Raw genomic sequence first — 10,232 nt, 5'->3', positions numbered from 1 at the left:
GTTTCCATCGGGGTCCAAATTATAAGAACTTGCGTTCAAAGTGATATAAATCAATGTTGCGGTCTTAATGGTAGTCTATTAACGGGGGCGAAATGAGTCTGCACTCTACGATATTAGTTTGCCAAATTGTCTAACATCCGCTCGAACAATCAAATTGTAATCAACTTACGCCATGCGGACGATTTGGAGTTTTGCGTAATTTAGAGATGGATGTTAACTTGTTGATGCAGGCGCGCCTGTAAGTGGCTCGGTAATTGTTCGCGGATAATATATTACAGTCATTTGTAACTGCTCGGCCTGCCATAGTTAATTCCTCGTATCTATTACTAAACACGACAATTACACGAAGGAAGTACGTACCGTTGTTTGTAAGTATTGTTTATAAGTGAACCCGCATTCTTCAACAATTCTTCGTTAAAGAAAATTGGTTTTCTTGAAAATTTACATTTACTTTTATGGGAGATGTAATGTTTATACCGTTCTTCAACTCAATTTTTCTGACAAGATAAATTCATTCAATTTTTTGTCAAAAGGTTACAAGAACAATTCATATTGCAGTACATCAAAGGCTAAATCTTCGTTAAAACGTAACGGACACGCAGAGGAGAAAGCAAGACGTTGGTTTTAATCAGGTGTTTGCATTTTCCTTGGTGTGCATCTATCTAAGAATATGCAGATCAACAAAGTAATCATATGAACTAACAAGGATGTTAAACTGGAAATGCACAAAGTTTTTCGATATAAGAAACTTCATTAACTCTGCTCTGAGTGGAGGGAAAATTGCTTAATCTTTGTACCAGTAATAAAGTCTCAGTTATCAGATGGTATCATCAATTTTGCAACTTTTAGATCAAATAACAATTCCTAAATATAAGTTTTCCTTTAAAGTACAGCCGAAATAGCTCAGTTGGGAGAGCGTTAGACTGAAGATCTAAAGGTCCCCGGTTCAATCCCGGGTTTCGGCATATAATTTTATTAATTTATATGATTATTATTTTATTTTGTTTTATGCATTACTCGAAACTAAGTATATGGGTTTGCACAGTTACTTTATACCAATGTTCGTAAAGGTGTTGCAGACCTAATGCAGATTTCGCCAATACAGCTGCTAGACTTCATCATACTTGTTTGAACATGTTCGGCGTTGAAGGCTGTGAATTCAAAATCTGATGAATCAAATTTTCATTATCTACTTATCCTTCCAGGTTGCTTCTAAATAAACCTTTACGTTTTTTATAATTGTTAGATTTTTTAACAAACAAAACCTGTAAAACATTATTGAACCTACATTACAAAAACAAAAAGCTTTTTATTCGTTCACACATACATCTAGTTTGTTCTTCTAATGTGATGCTGGTGCAATAACTCAAACGAAGAGGAAGTTAACGTCTGCATTTACAGTTGACGAAAATAACCTTTAAACAGCGTTTACAAAAATAGGCATTGACGGTTGTAAAACACGTGGACCACCCTCTTATAGGGCAACTATATCAGACCCACGTTTAAAATCAAAGAATTAGCAACCAGTTGAGAAAATTCAGCTACCGTTAAATATATTTGTACGAAACGGTATTGTTCGGTTTAATAAGTGTTTTTCGATCGGTTATGGTAAAGTACATATGAGGATGTCAAAATTAATATATTTATGATCTATAATCGTACATGATGAGAAAACCAGATAAGAATGAAACGATATAAAATGTGGTTTTTATTGAAATCAATCTTTTGATGGAAAGATCGATTATCGTCACTAACGGCTTGCAACCTGATACGAAAATGGCATCTAAAACGCGATAACAATAAGGCTAAACCCGCAAACGGTTTCTGTAGATTGTCTAGTGGTTTCATTAAAGAAAAGCGTAAGACAATAGATTTAAAATTGGCTACAAACCAACAGCAGCTTCAACAAACCAACCTCATTGTTTTTTGTTTTTCTGCGCTTTGTATTCTTTTTTCCATTTAAAAACAATTCTACGAAAACAATATAACAATAAGAAATAGATTTATTACATTATACACTATACTTGTCACTTGCATTTGTGCACACACTGTGCAATAACCATGACATCGGCCGAGCGCCTTAACTTTCGCCGCTGACTTTGAACTCGTTTAGCGTAACTGCTGATGAACTTGGCCTCTTTAGTCATTACGGCTTGGGAAGTGACAGAGAAAGTGCGTTTTTCAGTGCGCATTTCTCTATTTCTATTTACGCAATCGATAACGTAATTATTACGTTATACAATCTTGTTCACTTCCAAGGATTTTCATTGAAAAAAATATTTTGATAACGTGTTCGAAGTTGTTAGTGACCATGGCAAGACTTGTATAAATGAGTATTGCAAAAGATAATAATTATTATTGCTTAGTACGAATGATTCAGAAATATAAGGACGAATAAATAATTGATGGTTTTAATATTTATCTTAAAGAATAAACCTTGAGATAAATCTTTTTCTTTCGCTATTATATGTAAGATGATAAACGATCAAGGGATAATAAACAGGGAACGGATCCAATATAATTCTCAGAGAGGGGTTAAAATTTGATTGACAGGCGCTTTAATATAAATAGGGGGACCTTACTGGATATTGGTTAGAAATTTTCTTGTATGATTTATTACGAAGAAATTAAAGTTTTAATTAATAATTGTTAATTTCAAATAATATAAAAAATGTTAAAGAAAATTAAAAATAGCATTATATGTCGATTTGTTGACTCTATCATAACAACTTTATTTCAAAAGATGCATAATCGAGATATGAACGGTCAAAAAATGATACATACATGAATATAAATAAGATTCTTGTGCCAAGAAGTAGCTATTAACTTGCAAAACTCATTTGAATTTTCTCTTAAATCTAATCAATTTCATTACGTCGTTAATCTAATCAAGTAATTTATTACACAAAGAAATGCAAACATAATTTATGACATCAGTGATAACACTAAATAGTTTATATTATATAATACTAAATACGTTTGGCAGTGGTGCGAAATTTAAATTTTACAGCAAATAACTGCATGTAAAAAGTGTAGGAAGAAAAAGGAGGCGAAAAACGCATTAAATAAGAATACTAATACTTGTGGCCACACCTAAAGAGGAGAATTTATCTATGATAACCACCAACAGTCGAAGAATCATCACAAGAAGACTCAGGTTCTCTTCCAGAAGGCAAAAAACATGGCAATTTGGAACATTGAAACAAATCAGGGAACGGGAAAGTGAATAAGTAGATCTTAGGTCAAGCAAAAACAATTCGGACTCCCATGAAGGTGTTTCTTTGTGCTTCAATAAATAGTATACTCTTTTAAAACTTAAATGATTCCTTTATCTTGTTTGGGTTGACTTTTATCGTCAACACAATCTCTTTTCTCTTCTCTTCATTAATATTATTTTTAAATATTTACCAAATATACAGTTTAATTCCTATTCAATTTATTACATTTCCATAAAAAGTGTTTCTATGAGATTAATTTATCTAAAAAAAACAACCAATTAGTTATTAAATGTTGAATAAGCACGTTTCATTCTTGACAATAGTTCTTTAACAAAATCCGAAACATTAATAATAAAATGGTAACGGTACCACGCCCAAATAAAAAGATCTTAAGCTCGCTGGAGTGTGAATCATGGATTTTCAAAGGAGGAATCAATTTGCTTTTTACGATACACAAAGAACTGACCAGGGCAACACTAAAAAGAATATACCGCGCGTATTTTCGCAATAAATAAAATTTTACTCGCTTGTGGTAAATACTGTTACTATGACCCCTTGTCGTACTTTCACAGCAGAGCAACGTGGAATCTTCTTGACCTTGTGCTGGCATAACAATTCGTCCGTAATATGGGAATATTCCTTCAACTTCGGTTGGATGGTTATTGTCTTCCCAGTTTTTTCTCATTTAACCATAACTATAGCATGGAAAAAAAATGTGTGGAACGTTCGGAAGTAAATTGCTTATTATTTTTTTATTAATTGTTCGCCTCAACACATAATTGTCAAATCTTTTTCTGGTAAACAGCTACATAACTGCAACGGATGGTGCTTACGGTTTAATTGGCATCCTATAAAAAATGTTAACCGTTCGGCAAATAATTACAAGGATGATAAACATTAAAAAGATAATGATGTACTTTTTAATGATTAATTTGGTAAAGGTAAAGCTATGAGGATTGTTCAGGAAGCGACTATTTATCGGATACATATAAAATAAATTACGCGTTAACATTCTATTTTTAAAATATACGTCTTAATCTTTTGTGAGTGACCATGAAAGCATTTAATGACGGATAAAATATTGTTTACTACATAATTAATGTATACTGAAGTTTTAAATTGAAGGCTTCCTTATCGACTAATTAGATTTAGCAATTATTTTGTATATATTTATATAAAAAATTTTATAATAAACACAACGGGGAGTTCTTATTGTGTTTTGTGTGTTCCCTAAACTCCCAGGTGATTTTGGCAACATGGATCGTCATTTATTAGAGAGTTTCTATAGAACCCTACGCAGATGGTCCTGAACCTTCTGCCACGTCAAAATAAAGAAGGGCACGTGCTCTTGCCACGCCTGACAAAAATATTATCTTTCCCAAACTTCATTCATTCCACTTCGGGCAGCTTTAGGGATTAGACGACCCCCTCCCATGAATAAAACATGCGATTTTCACAAAAATATTAATCAACCGAAAAAGACGCAATTGAATCCCAAAACTTTAACAGGATATGTGCACAGGGGACAAGGGTGAGAGTACAGTTCCATTAGAAAAACGTTTCGTTACGTGTAATTGAATCCAGATGCGTCACCTCAAAGCATTTTCTAGATGTATTAACAAAAAATGAAATAAATATATAGGAAAGCATGACAAATGAAACCGCATGTGGTAAAGGGTAAAAACTTCACAATGACGTTCATTTAATTCCATACATCTGGTTGGTAATTAGGAAATTGATTCATGGATGTCATTAGAGCTTAATTTGGTGGTGAATGCGTGAGGGTATTAGGCTACCGATTCTGGGCTACTGTGGTGGGCCGAAAGGAAATTCGAGTTAAAAGTTCAAAGGCACCGACCAACAAAGACGCGAGTTGTGTAGTAATTTGTTCGGTTGTGTGCCTGTAATTAATAAAATGTTTGTATGCTGTGGCATTTTTTTTTCTTGGAAGATTAGTCTCTGAATAAAAATTAAATAACTTCTTTGTAAAAGTATCTCATAAATGGATAAATTTAATATTTAAGAATTTGCTGAGCTGGGAACAGCAATTGTATAAAAACGAGAATGTTATTAAGATATTTTATTATTTCTTATCCATTTCCTTTACATCCCATGTTCTTTTTTTAATTAACCAGATCAGTGAAACAGAATAAACAGGTTACGCCAGCATGATTACAGCTTAGAAAATTGCTTTGCTCTGGAAAAGGGAAAGTTGCTGCGCGAACCTTCTACGGTTCAATAGCGACAGGGACGTTTTATAGGGGTAGGTCTGGTGCGCACGTGCGCACCTCGTCCCTTTCTAATCGCGTGTACCACAGCATCGCGACGCTTCACCGACGCGACGTCGGTACAGTGTGCTCGTGTTTATCGTGACAATAGGTACGTAATTTTCTTATTTACTTTTTCCAGAAAAAAAAAACAAGATTAAAATTGCGAAAATTTTACGAGATAAAATAAGGGTTTGTCGCTTGATCGAGAATTGAAATAAATCACGTTTTAATGACTTTTAAATTCACAATAAGAAACTGTTAACTGGAAACATGAGAATCTCTATTTTAGTTTTCGTGTGATGTTAAGGATGTAGGAGTTATTAGATAAGGAACATGTTAAAATATTGCGATTAAAATTGAAATACCCTTGCAGGAATATAAATCTTTGGCGAGACTGTACCGCCGTCGCCGTGTTTCTCCATTATATTCGCTTTCATGGGGTCGTTGTCATCAAATAAATCTTAATAAGTTTTTGAGCTTGTAGTATTCCTTCCGAAGATACTGTTACCACTAGTGCGTCTTGATAAATTGAACTTTTTGATACCGCAGCGAACGTCAATGGCTATTTAAAAAGTTTATCCAAGATATATAAGAATGTTTTACTATAAATGTACCGCAAGATAGATAATAATAAAATTTTTGATGATACCATACGAAACCACCTTTTGTTGGTCTACCTCGCAAGATAGCTAACTGAATCTATACGTTTTATAGACATAACATAAACAGAATCTTCTATGGCGGTGATATTTTTAATCTTTTCAACGTAAAAGATAAAGATAGAAACAACCTCTTAGTGTCTTCGCCGTATTTCTTTTTGTAGAATCTTACACAGAAAATCGGCAACAAACTTTACACGGGAAAGAAACCTTGAGAACATTATCGAATCACGTAATAAGGTAAAGCCTCTATTGAATGATTCACGTTATTTAACTCCATTAACATTGCACCCACAACGCCTATCCCGCGATACAGCAACGTTAGTTTTGTGCATTCTACAGTCGAAATGCAAGTCGAGACTCCCATATGCCCGATGATTGCCAATAAGACTGCGAGTGTTAAATTAGTAATTTAAATTTATGTAAATTAAATCGCTGCGCTGCGAGAAAATCCAGATCTAATTGGCACGATGTGCTTCCTCAGTGATTCTTTGGAGATTCCTGCATGATGAGAATACCCGCACTATCAAAAAAAAAGTTGATCCAATGTCTTTCTATTTGAATGTTGTATACCGTGGTTTTCCCATGTTTACGCCTTCTTAGTATAAAACGTCAATAAATTGATAGATTAATAGTCATCGATAAAAAACTGATCTTAGTATTAGTATTTTAAAACAACTTAGCATTTTTATTAGGAAAATATCCTTAACGCTTAAAAAAGGTACGTCAGCAAAACGGGACTTTTAGATAATTATTATTCATTAGAGACGTTGCTCTAGAATTATATTGGGAACTTTTTGATTTTGATGAAATTTAAATTCTTGAATGACTTCATTCTGTACTTAGTTCATTTCTTCGTTTCTTTCAAGGCTATTTTTTTTATGTATTCAATCCCCCGAAGCTCCACTTCAAAGTTCACTTTTTTCGAAAAGGGTATAAAAGGTGAGTGTTTTTGAGTGGAACATCAAAGGATTATAAGGTAATCAACTACTATTCGGAATTTCACAAGTGGAATTACCACTTTATTGAAAAAAAAAAAATTTGATGAGTGGAACTTCAAGCGGTTATAACTTCCTATTGGATGATTTTAGGAAATAAGTTTATATAAACTTTTTTCAAATCATTAAAAGAATGTATGCGAGTTCTATGTTGTTAGCATATGCCTAATTTTTTCTGTTATATTACAGATAAATATCTACAACCATCGTATTCATACATTCTAATTTTTGTACCTTTTTCCAAGTTAATCTTACTATTTCGATTTTACATATATTACTTTTAATTTTCCATTTTGTGACCAAGTGATAATTTGTTGCGTTTTTTCCTTAATTTTTTTCATTGTGGTTTTATTGATACATCAGTATGATGTGCTTAAAAAAAATGAGCAATATGGATGAACAATAAGACAGTCTTTTAGTTACTATTTTGTAACTTCGTTTAACTTTACGTTGAAGTATTGGCTCTCCAAGTAGAAGCTGCAGATATCTTTTTTGCTAGTTTGTGTAATAATTCTTTTCTTTAAGTTTTGTCATACACATTTTCCATGTCTAAGCATGCCACTAGTAGCCGCCTTCTATCCTCCTTTCCCCTATGTACAAGCATTGCTAGATTTTCGACTAGCATCAATGCACTTATCTGTCTTTTGCAATCATATTGACATTTCGATATAACCTTCTTTTCTTTTAGGAAGCTTGTTGATGTTTAAGAAGCTAATCTTCTGGTTTTCAGGTTTTCTGCTTTCGAGTGTAGTGCTGCTTTCTTCACCGTTTTTCATGTTCTTTAGTACATTACTTTCCGTTCCTTCTTGCTTTTATTGTGACGCTTTTTCTGTCCGCTTTTATGTAATACATGTTACTACATTATTGCTTTTGTAACTTGTTTGTACGTAAAAACTTGTTCGCAGATGTCGATTATTTTTTCTGCTATTTGCTCATCTTCATATATACCTTTTCGTTCTTTAGCAAACTATTTCCGTTTTCTGGATATTCTCACTTTTTTGTCATAAACCATTTTTTTTTGTCCAATTTGGGGTTTCTTTATTTATCTTTCTACATGTTTCGAGGAACTAGTCCTCATCTCCTCTCTTTTGACATAAATTTATGGCTTGTTATTACTGCAAAATCGTTTTTTCCGCTATTGAGATGCAATCTTTTCACATCATTTGAAATAAGCTCCTCATTAACAAAGGATCAATATTTGCAGAATTGTCTGCATCAGCGAAATATTCTCCCGTAGCTGAACGTCATCTTAAAAAAAAACTTAATATTATAAGGAGATCGTATTCCCATACAATATACATTATATATATTTTTTAAAGTGTTGTTCAAGAAATATATTAATGAAATGATTTCTCATATTGTTTACAAGTTTTTTCGTTTCCGTTATCGAATGATTAAAAAATTATCTACTAATTTGTCATCGTTTAAAATATTTTTAATCTGATTTAATTTCCATTGGAATTTTCTTTAGAAAAATAAATGATTCTCATAACTCCAAGAAGACAAATTACGTTAATTTCCCAGAAATTCTTGATTTATTTGCTACCTGTGTTTAAAGATTTTGTTTGGGAACAACAAGCAATTTGGGAAAATGAAACAACTCATCTCGTGACTCAATGAAAACAAACATTAAAGGTAAAAGAACTCTAAACGATTTCTTGTTTGTATAAATGTTTTTAAATTCGTATATGTTAAAGTCTTAATCCCTTAATTATATCAAAATAAAAGTGTTGTAACTTTGTGCATTATGCAATTTTCCGGTACTTTGTGATTACGCGCGCATGTTCACACCTTAAGTATACACAGATGGTCCGAGTGTATGGTAATTCGCACTTAAAGCAGCGCTTAAACAACAATTTCGGTTTTTATTTCCGTGGGAATTGGAGGCCGTAGAATCCGATATTTAAATATTTTACCGCTAGATAGCCCGGGTCCGTTTTCCGCTAACGCGAATAATAATATTTTTATTAGCTTATTTTTTTTATAGTGCACTTATCATTTCCATCAAATCTGGTATGAGAGAGAGTCTAAAAAACAGTTAGGCGTGACACGAATGTTCACTTTTGGTAATTGTCGAAAAGTGTATCGCCGTTGGAATTCTAGGTTGTACGTGCACAACGGGGAATTACGACTTCCATCACCTTGTTACCGTCCCATTCAAAGACGTCGTTTTTTGAGAACAATCCCGATAATCGCACGTCGATTAATAATACCTGACGCAATCGATTCAATTGTGTGGTATAGAAAGAAATTGTTATTTCCGAGGCGTTTTCATATCAACCTCGGGCGTTATTGACGCAGTTCCTCTCCAAATTTCAATCCAATTAAGCAAACACCTTGTTTATAACGAAAGGCCAACAAAATTAATTTATTATTATTCATCTTCGATGTTACAACAACTTAATTAAACCGATTCTTTCATTAACAATTAACAGAAAGGATATTTCGCCAAAATAATTACCTTGAAGTTCATGACTTCATAACAAAAAAGATTTCATATTCAAGAATGAAAAGGATATACCATTTGACCTATTGATGCGTCATCACTTTCGTTACTCTAAAATACTAGAGAAGAAATATGCATAAAAACTCGTTTGAGGTGTTACCGTAGGCGACAATCAACCCACTATACGATTCCAAATTTCAAACAGATATACTTGAATTATTAAACGAACGTGTACAAACGTTGTAAGATAACGGAGGGTTCACACAATCGAGAATAAACTTGGGGTGCTAACAAAAGTGGACGACTGAGTGCGTAATACTCGCGGATTGTATTGATTTTTGTCCCTCGCTATAAAATGGGGGCGTTGAATTGGGGTTATTACACAAGGCGTCTTTACTAACGTGAGATTTTGATTATATTTCTCAGTTTACGATTCTATTTATAAATGATTACATGGAAACCTCCCGGTTTCTATTGAATTCACTATTTATCCTTCAGAACATATAGAAGGTGTATAGGAAATCGGAAACACGAAAGGAATACGGTTTCCATTTAAACGTTGATTCGAAGCGGAAACCTTTCATCTCTACCAGTTAGCTCACTACATACATGTTGTACACTAAAATATTCCTGGGCTAAAC

General features: G+C 33.2%; 1 non-coding gene across 1 annotated transcript; it reads left to right on the top strand.

Annotated features, from left to right (window-relative positions):
* The first annotated feature begins 892 nt into the window (after positions 1-892).
* On the top strand, positions 893-965 carry TRNAF-GAA (transfer RNA phenylalanine (anticodon GAA)). Its single transcript has one exon. It is a non-coding gene; the product is annotated as a tRNA-Phe (tRNA).
* The last annotated feature ends 9,267 nt before the right edge of the window (positions 966-10,232 follow it).

Source organism: Onthophagus taurus, chromosome 2, assembly GCF_036711975.1.
Source record: "Onthophagus taurus isolate NC chromosome 2, IU_Otau_3.0, whole genome shotgun sequence".
Lineage (NCBI taxonomy): Eukaryota > Metazoa > Arthropoda > Insecta > Coleoptera > Scarabaeidae > Onthophagus > Onthophagus taurus.
This window is presented reverse-complemented; position numbering and strand designations above follow the sequence as displayed.